This window comes from Schistocerca americana, chromosome 2, assembly GCF_021461395.2.
Source record: "Schistocerca americana isolate TAMUIC-IGC-003095 chromosome 2, iqSchAmer2.1, whole genome shotgun sequence".
Taxonomy (NCBI): Eukaryota; Metazoa; Arthropoda; class Insecta; order Orthoptera; family Acrididae; genus Schistocerca; species Schistocerca americana.
Window position 1 is genome coordinate 930,802 of NC_060120.1, and position 14,407 is coordinate 945,208.

The following is a 14,407-nucleotide window of genomic DNA, read 5'->3' on the forward strand; positions in this document are numbered from 1 at the left end:
AATGAAATTATAGGTTAAGATATTACGAAAACTTACTATAGCTAATTGAAGAAAAGGGGTAAGAATCGTAAGTGTGAATTTCCCCGTCAAATGTTCCTGGTATTTCACAGGCGTCGAGACGTAGTGCAGGAGATCACCCGACCATGGCTGCCCTTTTATTGTCGAGGGAACCAAACACAGTAGCAATAAGGATTAACCCCCTTTATATAATAAACAGATTATACCTCCAAGTGTGACAAAAATTTGTCGACTATTTTGTCCTATTCCAAATAACATTTACTCGCTGACGACCCTCAGTTATACCTAAGTGCAAAATCAACAAATCTGAGAACAGCTGTCCAGAACGTAAATGCTTACTTACTTGCTTCATAAGAATGGGTGCAGAATATGAGTGTAACCATCTAAAACGCAAGCAGTCTTAGTCACTCAAAAAGGCTCCAAGAATCTGTTCCACACTTAATCCGAAACAGCTCAGAAATACGCGTTTCTTTTTCTGAAAAGAATTTGGGGATAATTCTGAACCATCACTTAGACAGGGCTGAACACATAACTGTAGTTTGAAAGAAGGTGTCAGCATCACTTCATTCCCTTCATAAATATAACAAAGTATTTCCTTTCCGGCTTAAAACAAAAACTTGTTAAGTCTCTAATACTCGGCATCCTTGATCATGATGATCCTATTCTCCAAGGACTTTCGTATGAGAGCTCATGTCGCTGCAATTGGCGATGAACGCTTGTGTGCGATATTTTTGTGATCTACACTATTTCGACCATATCACTCCTGCCTGTGAACCATCATTATTACTACTTACCGATAAACGTAGATATTCACACACGCTGCGTTTGCTGTGTCGTCCACTCAATCACTGGGCTCCTTCCTATTTATCTTTGCCCCTTACGTTACTGTCTGAACGACTTATTTGAAACACTTGTTGTCAACAAAATAATATTCTGTATGTAACATTACACAACACTGCTATGTCCTCTAAACATTTTCTGTCCCAGGAACGCGAATTTCGAACAATCGTCCTCATAATATGAGAGAAATGGAAATCTTTCAAGACAGCTCATGACCCACCATGTATCACAATATCTATCTCTTCTTGCAGCTCAATCAACGCTCCCATCCCCACCACTTTTTTCTCCGCTAGTCTACTGAGATTTTCTTACTTCCTAATAGTCATTGTCCTATCATTGCAGTCGTCCCCTCTTTCATCATCCCTTCCTCTTCTTCTAATACTAAACAAGGTTTCAAAAGTGCTAAACAGAGCAGCATCACTCTTAACGCCTACATTTTATCATAATAATAATAACTATTATTATTACTATTGCTAATTATTATTATTTTTTCAGATTAGATTAGATTAGATTTACTTTCATTCCAATTGATCCATAGTGAGGAGGTCCTCCAGGATGTAGAACATGTCATAAAAACAACAATACATGACAAATATTTACAACTCAAACAAATAAGCTAATGTACCATTCCACAGGTCCCAAGTGGAATGATCGTCATTTTTAATGAACACTATATGAAAGAATCATTTTATAAATACTAAAGCAATGAATTTAAAATAAAAAAAGTTTTATTTATTTATAAGGTAATAAACGTGTAATACAACTAGTATAATACTTATTTACAATGAACACATTACTGCACTGAAATGGTGCAGAAGTTAGATTGTACTTACACACACACACACACACACACACACACGCACACACACACACACACACACGCATACACACTTATTTACAATGAACACATTACTGCACTGAAATTGTGCAGAAGTTATATTGTACTTATATATATGCACACACAAATCAGTTGGTTCTACTGAGAAATTCATCAATGGAGTAGGAGTTGGCCACCAATAAATCCTTTAGGCTTCTCTTAAACTGAATTTCGTTGGTTGTTAAGCTTTTTATGGCTGCTGGCAAGTTACTGAAAATGTGTGTTCCTGAATAATGCACACCATTTTGTACAAGACTAAGTGACTTTAAATCCTTGTAAATATTATTCTTATGTCTAGTATTGATTCCATGAATTGAGCTGTTGGTTTTAAAAAGTGATATATTTTTAATGAAACATTTCATCAAAGAATAAATATGTTGGGAAGCAGTAGTTAGTGTCCCTAGTCCCCTAAACAGGTTTCTGTAGGATGTTCTTGAATTCACACCACATATAACTCTTACTGCACGTTTTTGTGTCCAGAAAACTTTAGCTTGGCTTGATGAATTACCCCAAAAAATAGTCCCAATATGACATTATTGGAATGAAAATAAGCATAGTATGCTAGCTTTCCCATTTTTATATCCCCTATGTCTGAAATAATTCGCATTGCAAATAGAGAATTGTTAAGATGCTTCAGCAGTTCTGTGGTGTGCTCCTCCCAGTTGAATTTATTATCAAGCTGTAATCCCAGAAAATTAAAACTGTCCTCTTCTTCTATCTGCTTGTCATCATATGTTGGGCATATACTCGTGGGACACCCCTTACAAGTTCTGAACTGCATGTAATGTGTTTTTTCAAAGTTTAGTGACAAGGAATTGGCTAGGAGCCAGTGATTAATGTCCATAAATATTTTATTAGCTGATCTTTCTAAGACTACACTTGATTTGCTACTTATTGAAATGTTTGTATCATCGGCAAAAAAAACGAACTTGGCATCTGGTAATGTTACTGATGAAAGGTCATTGATATACACAAGAAAAAGTAAGGGTCCTAAAATGGAACCTTGTGGGACCCCACATGCAATTAGTTCCCGGTTGGATGATGCCAGATAGCTTGATATATGTCTATTTCCTAATAACACCCATTGTTTCCTGCCAGAGATATAAGATTTGAACCATTTTACAGCATTTTCTATTACACTACAACATTCTAATTTACTTAAAAGGATATTGTGATTTACACAGTCAAATGCCTTTAACAGATCAAAAAATATACAAGTTGCCTGCAATTTTTTATCTAATAAATTAATCACATTTTCACTGTAAGTGTAGACAGCCTTCTCAATATCAGAACCCTTTAGAAATCCGAACTGTGACTTTGAAAGTATGTTATTTGAGATAAGATCGTTATGAAGCTGACTGTACATTACTTTTTCTAAAATTTTTGAGAATGCTGGCAACAGTGAAATTTGACAGAAATTTGATGCTATTTTTTTATCTCTCTTCTTAAGCAGTGGCTTAACATCAGCATATTTTAACCATTCAGGAAATATTCCACTGATAAATGACTGGTTACACAGATAGCTTAATATGTTACTTAACTCAGAATTACATTCTTTAATTAGCTTTGTTGATATTTCATCATACCCACTAGATGTTTTTGATTTTAAAGATTTTATAATGGACATTACTTCTGTTGGGGTAGTGAAGGTCAAATTCATATTATAGAAGTTACTTGAAATGCGTGGTCTGAGGTATTCCATAGCAGCATCTACAGAAGCTGGCAACCCCAACTTTTCAGTAACAGTTATAAAATGTTTTTTAAAAAGTTCTGCAACACTGTACACATCTGTCACCAATGTATCATTTACTCTTAATGCTATTTGTTCCTCTTAATGTCTGGTTCTACCAGTCTCCTACTTCACTATATCCCATAGTGTCTTTATTTTGTTATCTGATATGACTATCTTTTACTTGTAATATATTTGTTTTGATGTCTGTATTACAGTCTTTAATATTTTGCAGTATTTCTTGTAATGTGCTGTAGCATCACCATCAGAACTGTTTCGGATTGACAGATACAGTTTTCTTTTTGTTTTACAAGATACCTCTATTTCCTGAGTAATCCATGGCTTCTTTGTAGACTTTGCTCTAACCTTGGCTGGTTTTGGGGGAAAACAGTGTTCAAATAAGGTAAGCACTTTATTAGCAAAAGTGTTATATTATTCAATCATGGCATGAGCTCTGTAAAAACGACTCCAGTGAATATATCTCAGGAGTGTCCTAAAATAATCAATTTTTGGCTTATTGATTACCCTCTTGAGCTCAGATTCAATAGATTTTATATCCTGTTCAGTATTAACATTTAACAGAAGGAACTGCATGTCATGGTCTGAGAGGCCATTGGCTATCGGTTTTGTAATATAATTTTATTCATTGGACTTTTCTATAAAGATATTATCAATGACTGTTTGTGAGCAGGTGGCTACCATAGTGGGGAACTTTACAGTGGGAATTAAGTTGAATGATAGTGTTACTAACTCAAATAAGTTCTTATTGGGAGAGTCTTTAAGGAAATCTACATTGAAATCACCAGCAACCACTATTTCTTTGTTTTTGGTTGTTAAATGGGCCAGTACAGCTTCAAGGTGGTTTACAAACAGATTAAAGTTACCTGCAGGTGCTCGATATACACTTAATATTATGAAGGGTTTTTTGTGAAATTCTACTTCTGTTGCACATGCTTCCATATGCTGTTCTAGACAAAATTTATGAATGTCTATGTTCTTAAATTTATGACAGTTCCTGATGAATGTGGCAACTCCTCCTTTCTCCATTTCTGATCTACAAAAGTTAGATGCTAACCTAAACTCTGTAACACTTAAAAGTTCTATACCAGTGGTCACATGATGTTCAGAGAGGCAGATTATGTAAGCTGGGTTTGAAGACTCTAATTCATCTATGCAGACAATTAATTCATTCATTTTCTTTCTCAGTCCTCGAATATTTTGATGCAATAAAGATGGCTGACATTTTACATTGACTGAGTTAAATTTGAGTGGAGTTAAAATATCTGATGACTGTTGAAAATTCTTAACCAATATCTGTTTATGCTGATGTAATAAGCTATAATTATGTTTTTTGGTTTCTTTCTCAAACTGAAGGTTTGTCTCAGTCCTAACCTCTCTTAAAATTTGGTTTCTTTCTGTCCTCACTAACCTAAAAAAGGGTCTTTTCTGAACCCTATGACCTCTGGTATTTTATCACTCACGACAGTCATAATGCAAATTATTATTGTTGTAACTGTTGTGTAACATTTCTTGATGTGTTGTCCCTGGTCAGATGTAAGAGACGACCTTAAGGCCTTAATATAGTCAGGCTAAACAAACAGTGACTAAATAAATAGATAAAACAACATAAACATCATTCCAGCAAAAGTAATGTTTATTTATCTGTATAATCTCTGCGGAATATGTTTGAACCAATATCGTTTTGCTAATGGTGTTGTACTGATTGCATCTAACGCAGACAAATTTCGACAACGAATGGAAGAGCGAAAAGGAAAGTAAGCTTTGAAGGAGGTTTGAAAGTCAGTTTAAGTAAATTAATTTGTAAACAACGCATCGAAAAGAAAATCGCACAGGAAACGAAGTCATAATACTAGTTGATGACAACGACAGATAGGTAAGAAACAGAAAGAAACAGAAGAGTAAAAACCAAATAGAGTTTTAAGATTCCTATGTGTATTACCATGGAATTGTAGCGTTGAGATTTGTACGTTTAATGTGAAAAGCATACGAAAATCGAAGACTGACCATTGTGGAATGGAGATATTATTGTTAAGATTTACCAGGAGATACATGAAAACAAATATGTGATCCAGGGAAAAGACAGGAGCTTATAAACGTCTCTATCACTACAATTAATTTGTTGTGCAATGTTACAGACTTTACCTCAGTCTGGATTCCTTCTTGACAGTCTTTCTGGAGCATATAATTCGTGCGTAGTTCAGTCAGCGGGAAACGAGCGTTCTTAGCGACATAGAAGTACGGAGGATTAATGTTATAAAGGTGCTTTCGTTCCTCGTATTTGAAGAAGGAAACGAATATAAGAGTTCAACGATCCATCGAAGGCAAGGTTATTAGAGATGGAACACAAGCTCAGATTACGAAAGGATCTCGAGGAAATCGTCTGTGCCGCTTTTTCAAAGGAACCAGCCCACCAATTACTTCGAACGATTTACGGCGATCATGGGAAACCAAAATCTGGATTGCTGGACGCGTATGTGAACCTTCGTCTTCCCGATTCCAGGCCCAGTGTCGTAGCCACTGCACCACCTCGCTCGATCCTTTTTTTTTTTTTTTAAATAAAAACACAAGTTACAAGTTCTGTTTGTGGCAATACTTTAGCTTTTGTCTGGAAACGGTTATGCACTACTGTGATATACTGCAATGCCGTGAATAAAGAGCCAAGTCCGTTGTAGCGTTGTAAGAAACCCAGCAAAAGGCGAAAACCAGACATTGTCCAAGTCCGCAGCGTAGGTCGCAACAAATGGGTAACCGGCGCGTATGTTGTAAGCGTGTAGACTGAATACGACAGCCGTTTGTTGTCGCAGACAGGCAAGTAGGTATGCTTCTTTGAGTTGGGACAGCAAATTCAAAACGAGCTTATCGTAATATAAACTCTGGGGCTTAGCCAACAGTAGTCTTGATATGTGATACACGGTATCGTCATGCGTGCATGTATTATCTGAGGTTAACCGAACTCGGTGGGCGCTGCTTACCGATGGAGTAGCGCCAATGGCAGCATGCAGTGCTCAGGGTTGTCGATAAGCCACTCGTGTTGGCGAATAAGTGGATTCTGGGGAAATCGGGTCTTGGTGTAGACTCTTCTCGCCGCGTGTTGGCATCTAACAAGGGCACAGGGTTCGCCAGCCAACTCTAGCAGGTAGTGTGCCGGAAAGTCGTAGGGAATATGGAATACGTGCTGTCCGTCGAAACCTTCTGCAAGGTTTGGTTTTTACCTCTCCGGTGGAATCGCTGGTTGTGTAGGACCTCTTTGCCAGAGAGGCTTGTGGTGCATATGTGGTCGGCGAGGCGGCGAGTGGCGGGCAGCGAAAAGTCGTGAGTCAGCAGCGGCAGCAGGAAGGTGGCGAGCGGTGTCCTGTACTCAGAGCAGCCGACGCGTGTGCCAGAAAACGGCCTGGCCGTGCCTGGAGTGATGGCGAGGCCCAGTTGTTGTTGGGAACCGTTGTTTACGAAGCTGTAATTTGCAAAGGGGCTCCCCTTTTGCATGCAAGAGCGTTTCGGTTGCACAATTCCGTTGTTGCCCGAAAGAGATCGGCGGGTAAAGCAACGGTTGGAGGTCTGTGCAGCCGTCACTATGCTGTCACTGCGCCCTGACTGCATCGACACACGAGTACTGATAGATAACTCCACATGAAGCTGAGCAACCTTATTATCGAGTACTTGCCCATCTGTGTGTTTTAGTTGTTCATCTTGCAAAATTGTAACTGAGTCTGCGCTTGTGGAGCGCTATTACTTCCACTATTTCGTGACTGGTCATATGTTTGGTTTTACTACTCATGTTACAAAGCTGTCATTGAGTCTGCCCTGGTGGGGCCCATTATTTGTATCCACATGTGGGTCAGTGGTAACTGATTTCTGCTTCAGGTCTTACCACGCCAATTCAGTTATGTGTGTAATTTATAGCCAGGAAGTGCGGGAAAGACTGACGTGTTAAATGAAACAAGATGGCAAGATTACGGCTCTCTAAACCCACTAAGGTAGCACCGGATGAATTATAATGCTGCAGATTTGTTCTTGAGTTAAGTAATTACCTTCTGTAATTGAACTATCCACGCGTCTTAATTTGGTGTTCACCTGAAGAAGTTTGCACCTTAACTAGTTTGAAATGCAGTATTTGCCTCATAATGCGGCAACTGCGTATCCCAGCCACTAGACAACGAAACCAGGCAAAACTTTTAATATTTCAGCTCTGAGTCACAGGGTACGTAGTTGGAGCACCATCACCTCATTTCGTTTTTATTTTAGGAAGCCTGCACGGATAATTTGTAGTGGCTTGATGTGGCCTGGAGCTGAATTCCCTCACACTTCACTGGCGTGCTTCATCACTGGCCGGATGCTTTTTCTGCAGACGCAGAGCCCACAACTGACTGACGGTGAAAACCTCTCACTGAGCAGTGGATTAGGCACGCAGACCCGCTGCGTCCTTTCCGTGTCCACGTGACTGATTTACTCCTGCCTTGTGAAATACTGTTCTAAAAAGATCACTAGGTTCTTAATGAATTTGGTCCGTTCATTCGGATGTCCAAAGACATTGGTGACCGCTGGCAGACGACACTTGGTGAGGAGCATGGCTCGGTTTTTGGCGACACTGAAACTGACCCTCCGGTTCCCAGCTCATTGTTCAACATGGTGGAAGGTATCTTGCAGTTGGCGCCGCACAACAATCGGCCACCTGCTGTGCGTGAGAGTATGTCGTCAGTGTACGTGGCGTTCGTGACTGTCAGTGAATCTGGGAAGCCTGTTGTGTGAGCTACTCACGTCACTGCACCTAAAAACGGAGCTCTGTAGTACCCCAGTGTTAATGTCCCATTCGGTAGACATCATTTCTCCCTTAAGAACGATGAGGGTGCAGTGCTCAAGATAGCTGTGGACGTGTTCGACAAACACTGGTGAGAGGCCCTGTACGGAAAGCTTATACAGCAGCTCACGGTGCCAGACGCTGTCAGACGCCTTTGGCTCATCCAAAAACAAACACTTTATTTCTAAAAGCTAGAGTAGCCTCCTCTATTACGGATAACATCTACTGAGTAGTTGAGTGCTGCTGGCGGCAGCCAAATTGCTCATCAGGTAATACGCCGCCTTGCTCCATAAGCAGGGTGTCTTGCAAGGGAGATATGCTGCCACCGTAACCGCGTGTTTCCAGGCTTGAGGGTAATTCTTCTGGGTGAAGATGACACAGAACAACTTCATGACGTAGGTAATCGCCGCCGCTGAATGTAAATTCAGAGCTCGATCCGCGATGTTATCATGCGCAAGAGGTTTGATAGTAGGAAGACGTCGCAGATGACCTCCCTCTCAGTGGCTGGCCCAATAGCGTCTTCGGAAAAGTCATCGACAAAGAAGATTTGAAACCTGTCTTCAACAAGCTGCACGTGCGGAAGGTCGATTGATCGCTCAAGAGGCTGAAAATGACTGTAGAGAACATCAGCCAGTGCTATGGCTTTGGCACACGGCATATTTGCCCTGCGGTGTACGTAAAGGAGGAAATCCAGGGCGTTACTTGGTGAAGCGACGATCCATCTCCCTAGGCTGGGCATGGGGTTTCATCATGCCCTATTTGCCCTCCCAACGCTCCCTGCGAAGCTTTATTGGGACGGCTTTCACTTGTCGATGCAGGAGACTGAACCGACTCTTGGCGGCCAGGTATGTGGTTAGGTGTCTCTTTTGACTGAGCCTGTTACGTTCACGTGTGACTTGTGACATCTCCGAAAGCAGCAGCCGTGGAGCGCGCCCAGTACAATGTCGAGTTGGTGTTGCTTTCTGCACCGCCACAGAGATCGCTTCTCAGAAGAGCGGTGCAGCATCATCGACACTGACTTGGGCGTATAGCTGGGTATCCTCGAGGCGACGTGTAGCACTCTGTTGATGTAGGTGCCAATCTGGATTTCTCATACTAAAGTCCGCTCATGTTGAAATTGACGCAATTACTAGGCGGAAGGAAACTAGCCGGTGATCGGAGAGTATATATGACGTGTAGAGCAACGAACCACTTTCATCTTTCAGCTGTCCCAGTCTTGATGACGTCAGGAAGATCTCTCGAGTTCGGATACACTATCAGCTCTGCTGGTCCACAGACTTCTCTCCGAATTCCTTCCATGGCTCTGAGGAGGCGTCGGCCTCTGATATTCGCGATGCGCGAGTTCCACGTACGACTCTTCGCACTAACACCGCCAGTTACAAACAGATTTCCTTGTGACTGCAGCATCGCCGTGGCACCTTCAACGCAGTTATGTCCCTTGGTACCCGATGGATTGCTCTAAAGGTGACAACTCCTTGGAAAATTTCCACCGCCATAGCAGTAGTCTCTGTGTTTGTGAGTCCTGGAGTGGGGATTTCGTAATTGTGAGCAGAGGTGTTGATATACAGAGTGGGGCGGTTAAAACTGTTTTGGAAAATATGTGGGAAACCACTCATCGGACTACAAAAAGGGTTGTAACAACTGTTGTTCATCCAGAGGGGGGATGTCCAATGACACTACACTCTACCCCTCCCCCTTCCTTCCCACCGTACACCTGGAGGGGATGGAAGGGTAATCGACTTTGAACTCTACAATAGGAAGCCCCAATTTTTATTGCGGATTCTGATTATCCGAAAAAATAGATAACTTTTATATTTAACAATTTCATCGTTGCGATCTGTTGGCACTGCATCTCACAAATTTTCATGTTTTACTGAAGCAAATGTTCGAAATGGTGCCCTTTTGCTGCAATACACACTGCAACCCTATTTCTGAAAAACAATTCCTTCGTCTTTAACTGTCTCTTCGCTAATGTTTGCACATTCAGTGATAATTCGCTGTCTCATATTTGTGGGGGTTGTTGGTACGTCCACGTAACATTTCTGTTTTAGCGTTCTGCACAGGTAAAAATCGGGAAGTGTCAAACCGGGTGAAAGCGCAGGCCGCTCAGACGACATCCTTGTCCAGTCCATCCACCGGGATACTGTAGATTCAGTACTTTACGAGGTATCCATGAATACTGTGCAGGTCAGCCATTGTGTGAAACCACATATCCGTTCTTGTTTAAAGTGGGACATCTTCCATGTACCATTCACGTTAGCGTCTACGAAGTATGGGCCAATAATTCGGCTACCTAACACACCGCACCAAACACTGACACTCCAGGGCCCTTGAAGCTTGACTTGTCTTCACCGGTGGGGATTCTGCACGGTCCAATGATGCCTATTATGTCGATTCAGGTGACCTCTATTCGTGAACGTTATTTGGTAAGAGAAAATTGTCCGTGAATGAAAGTCATAATTGGCTGCTAGTTGCTGCTGTATCCAATTGCAAAAGGCGCGCCATGTTCGGCTTGGTGCAACGACACGTGATACGGGGAGGCATTTGTGATCGTGCAGTACGCGCAGGACACTTCGCGAAATTCGTACGACCCGTGCGATTTGCCACGAACTAATGTGGGGATATTCAGTAGTTACACCTAAAACATCCACTGCGGCATTTTAGTTTTGCAGGCTGAGATTGGATTCTTCTGCGAAATGTCGTTGCAGAAGATACTTTCTTCTCAGAGAACACGTACGCATACCATCGACGAGCTTCTCCAGCATGCCTATCTGACGCAAATGATATCTACTCGCTCTCTCCAGACATCAACATCGCTGCACATGTAGTGAGAGATGTTTGCAGTACGAATGTCTGGAGTAAAGTGAATCGCACGCCGCTTCCCGCCGCTGTTCGCGGTACGCTCACACCCGCGGTCGACAGAATGGAGCTGCATCCGTGCACCTGCAGGTGTCGCAACTACAGCCAGAGTCTGACCACCGACAGCGATGCATAGTCGCCGTCCGTCCAGCACGTACGGTTGTCTAAATCGTACACACTGTATCGCAGACAATGCTTGACATATCGAACATTCCCCTATCACTTTTCAACGGTTTGTAATCCATTTTAATGTCTGTCGATTCCAGCGCCATACATCATCCAACGACAAAATTGTTCCACAGAAAGGTTACATAATTTTTCCCGGAGAATCAGAATCCGTAGTAAAAATTGCAGGTTTCCTACAGAAGGTTTCAAAGTTGACCCGCTCCAATAACGCGAGGGTGCGCCGAGGGGCGCGAGTTCAGCTTCATTCGACGCCCATTTCGAGACGAAAAACTTATATTACAGCCTTTTTTTTCGGCCAGATTGTTGTGTTCCAGACATTTCCACAAATAGTTTTAACCACCCCACCCTGTATATCACCATACGTTCCCAACTGTCAGTGCAGTAACAAGCGAAGTTATGGGCATTTGCGTGAATGCACGGCTTGAGGACAGTTTTATTGACCATGCAAATATTGTAAGGTGGCTATAATTTCGCACCTTACAAACACTCATATACATACTTTGCCGTCATTTACAACCGGAATTAGGTATCATTTGATAGGTTGTACATCGTATATACGAATATTTAAAGAAGACTGACATTGTCATGTACACCCTGTAAATAGTTGTTAACGCTTATTGAATGAAAGGCGATGGAATGCAAAACGGCGTACTGAATGATTGCCTATTGTAGTCGAGGCTAGAACGCCAGTGGAAATGAAACGGCAGGCGTAACTCAAGCCCTGGGTGGAAAAGCCCGCACAGGTGTGTCGGTCCTGCTTCACACAGGAAGTGCCAAGACGGACGGTCGGGGCACCTGAGTGCTGAAGCGCACACAACACAGCGGCTGCCGGCCGGACGGATGAACGGGTAATACTTCGGAAGCTCTGAAAGTCTTGGATGCAGCAGAGAGGAACGAGGAAGCGTCACCTCGGAAATCACGCAGGCTGGGTTATTTCAGAGGGTTTTTTCTCTGAGAAGCGTACCAGTGTATGAGTATAGGTGTTTCCTCGCAAACTTTCCGCACTGGACGACAAAAGACTAAAATATGGTTGGTCGGCGTTCGGAAGAATCTGTAGAGAGGGAGAATATTCCGTGGTTTCGAGAATATGATTTTGTTTCTACAGTTACGAGTGAAGAGAGCCGAGTTTTGCTGGGAAGCCAGTGGTGGAGAGGAGAGGTCTTCTGTTTTGAGCGCCCGTGTTTGACGGTGGCTCAGTATCAGTTCTTGTTGGTACAGACGGACCTGCTGTCTTTGCTGTCAGCAGATTTTGTAGTTAGAACGGTTAGGCACTGTAGTGTTGCGAAATTATACGATGCTGGACTTCGCCTCCGGGCAGGGCGTCTTGGTTGAGTAGGCAGGTGATTGAGAGCACTTCCTCTGTCTACACTCACGTAGAGACGTTATCTGAACTCCGTCGTTGTGGCTGGGAGCTCGCGTTTCTCGTCTGTAGAACACAGAGAGGACAAGACAGTATCAGAGTATATTAGTCAGAGAACCGCCTTCTGCCTTCCTAGTGTTCGAAAGAGTTTATTTTGTGGCTGGAGTTCTTCCATCGTCACAGAGGTATACGAGAACCGTCACTCCGACGCACCGGACGCAGTACATACGGTGATATTGCTAACTGCTTCGGCTTGTTAGGGCTACAGGGCTAAACAGCAATGATCTCGTAAGTTTTATTTCCACTGAGGTTGCACACCACTGTAGATCATCTTTGAAAGCAGCGTCTTCTAGTGTTTGGTACGTAGATGATGTCAGTCATCTCGCGTTATTTACATTCAACCGCGTAGCCACAAAATGGGGCAGATTTGGGCAACTGCTCACTGATATTACTTAGGAAATTCATTTGTGCCTCTTTATGTCCCACATTGATATATAAACATTTGTAATATGTAAAGGAGTATTAATCTACAATAAATGTACATGCAGAAACAGTATTTAGCATTTTATAGTTACTAGTTCCCTTAATCATTCATTAATGTTTATGTTGTAATTTATATGTAAGGGGAAAGAAGGAGGAGATATCATCATTAAGGATCGTAAGATTTTCTTCGGGGGGTAGTTAGACAGGGCCAAATATTCATTTAGCGTTCAGTATTTTGCGTTGAGCACATTTATTTTACACCCGCCTGGAGTAGCATCCTGGAATGTCTACGCTTTTCTCGTGAAGAAATTGCATTAATTCCGACAGAAATGGAAAACCACCATTTGCATTCAACGTAGCAGCACTGAGTTCACGGATTTTTCCAGGCCAGTCCATTAACAGGCGGTAGTGGCTCTGGGTGGATCGTGATATCACGTATGAAGGCTGCAGCGACTGTGGCAGAGGTAGCGGGCAGAAGCTGCCTCCGTGCCTCGTCGACGATGGTAACCGCTTCCACCACTGCGCAGGGTGAGACCGTGATGTCGACCATCTGAGGGGCAAGTGGGAGGGTAGGGCGTGCTGGCTGCTGCTTCGAAGGCACTGGCGCTAGGCGACGGTGCCTCTGCGGCAGCAGGCCCGCAGCTGCGGTTGCGTCCGACCGCCGTGCCGCCGGCGACACCAGAGGAGACTGTACGGCAGGTGACCCGTGGCGAGGAGTGCTGGCGCGTTGCTGCGCGGGCTGGCGGGTAGGAGCAGCACCAGGGACTGCTGAAACGCGTTCCGGTCCACCACAAGTTGTCGCAAGGCCTCCAGTAGGCGTAGGTTTGTCGGAAAGCAGCGAGAGGTGTCGCTGGTGGCGGCTTACATTTTTGTGATACACACAGCCTCTTAGCTCGCTGGGTGAGCCTGCCCACAGAGAGCACAGGTATCAGGTTTGTCCCGCGGAATTTCGCGTCTTCTGCTATACTGACTGTCCCCACAGACCTTGGCAGCGTATTACAGTACCTAGATGCTAAAACTGGGTGTGTGGAAGCTAATAAATCTTGGTAGGCTTTTAAAAAGGTAAGCGCGTGACGGTTACACATCAAACATATGTAGTAGTTCGTGGTTGTACCAAGAAGACATCGTCAGAATGGAAAATTCAATTTTACAGAAACACCGTTAGTGCATACTGTGTTAGATGGTAAAGATAAAATAAAATTACTTTAAAATCTGCGACCAAGCCAGCTTCAACTGTGT

General features: G+C 43.0%; 1 protein-coding gene across 1 annotated transcript in view; it reads right to left on the reverse strand.

The window, feature by feature from the left end:
- Nucleotides 1-14,407, reverse strand: part of LOC124594881 (cytochrome P450 9e2-like) — a 95,768-nt gene that overhangs the window by 48,700 nt on the left and 32,661 nt on the right. The window lies entirely within an intron of this gene.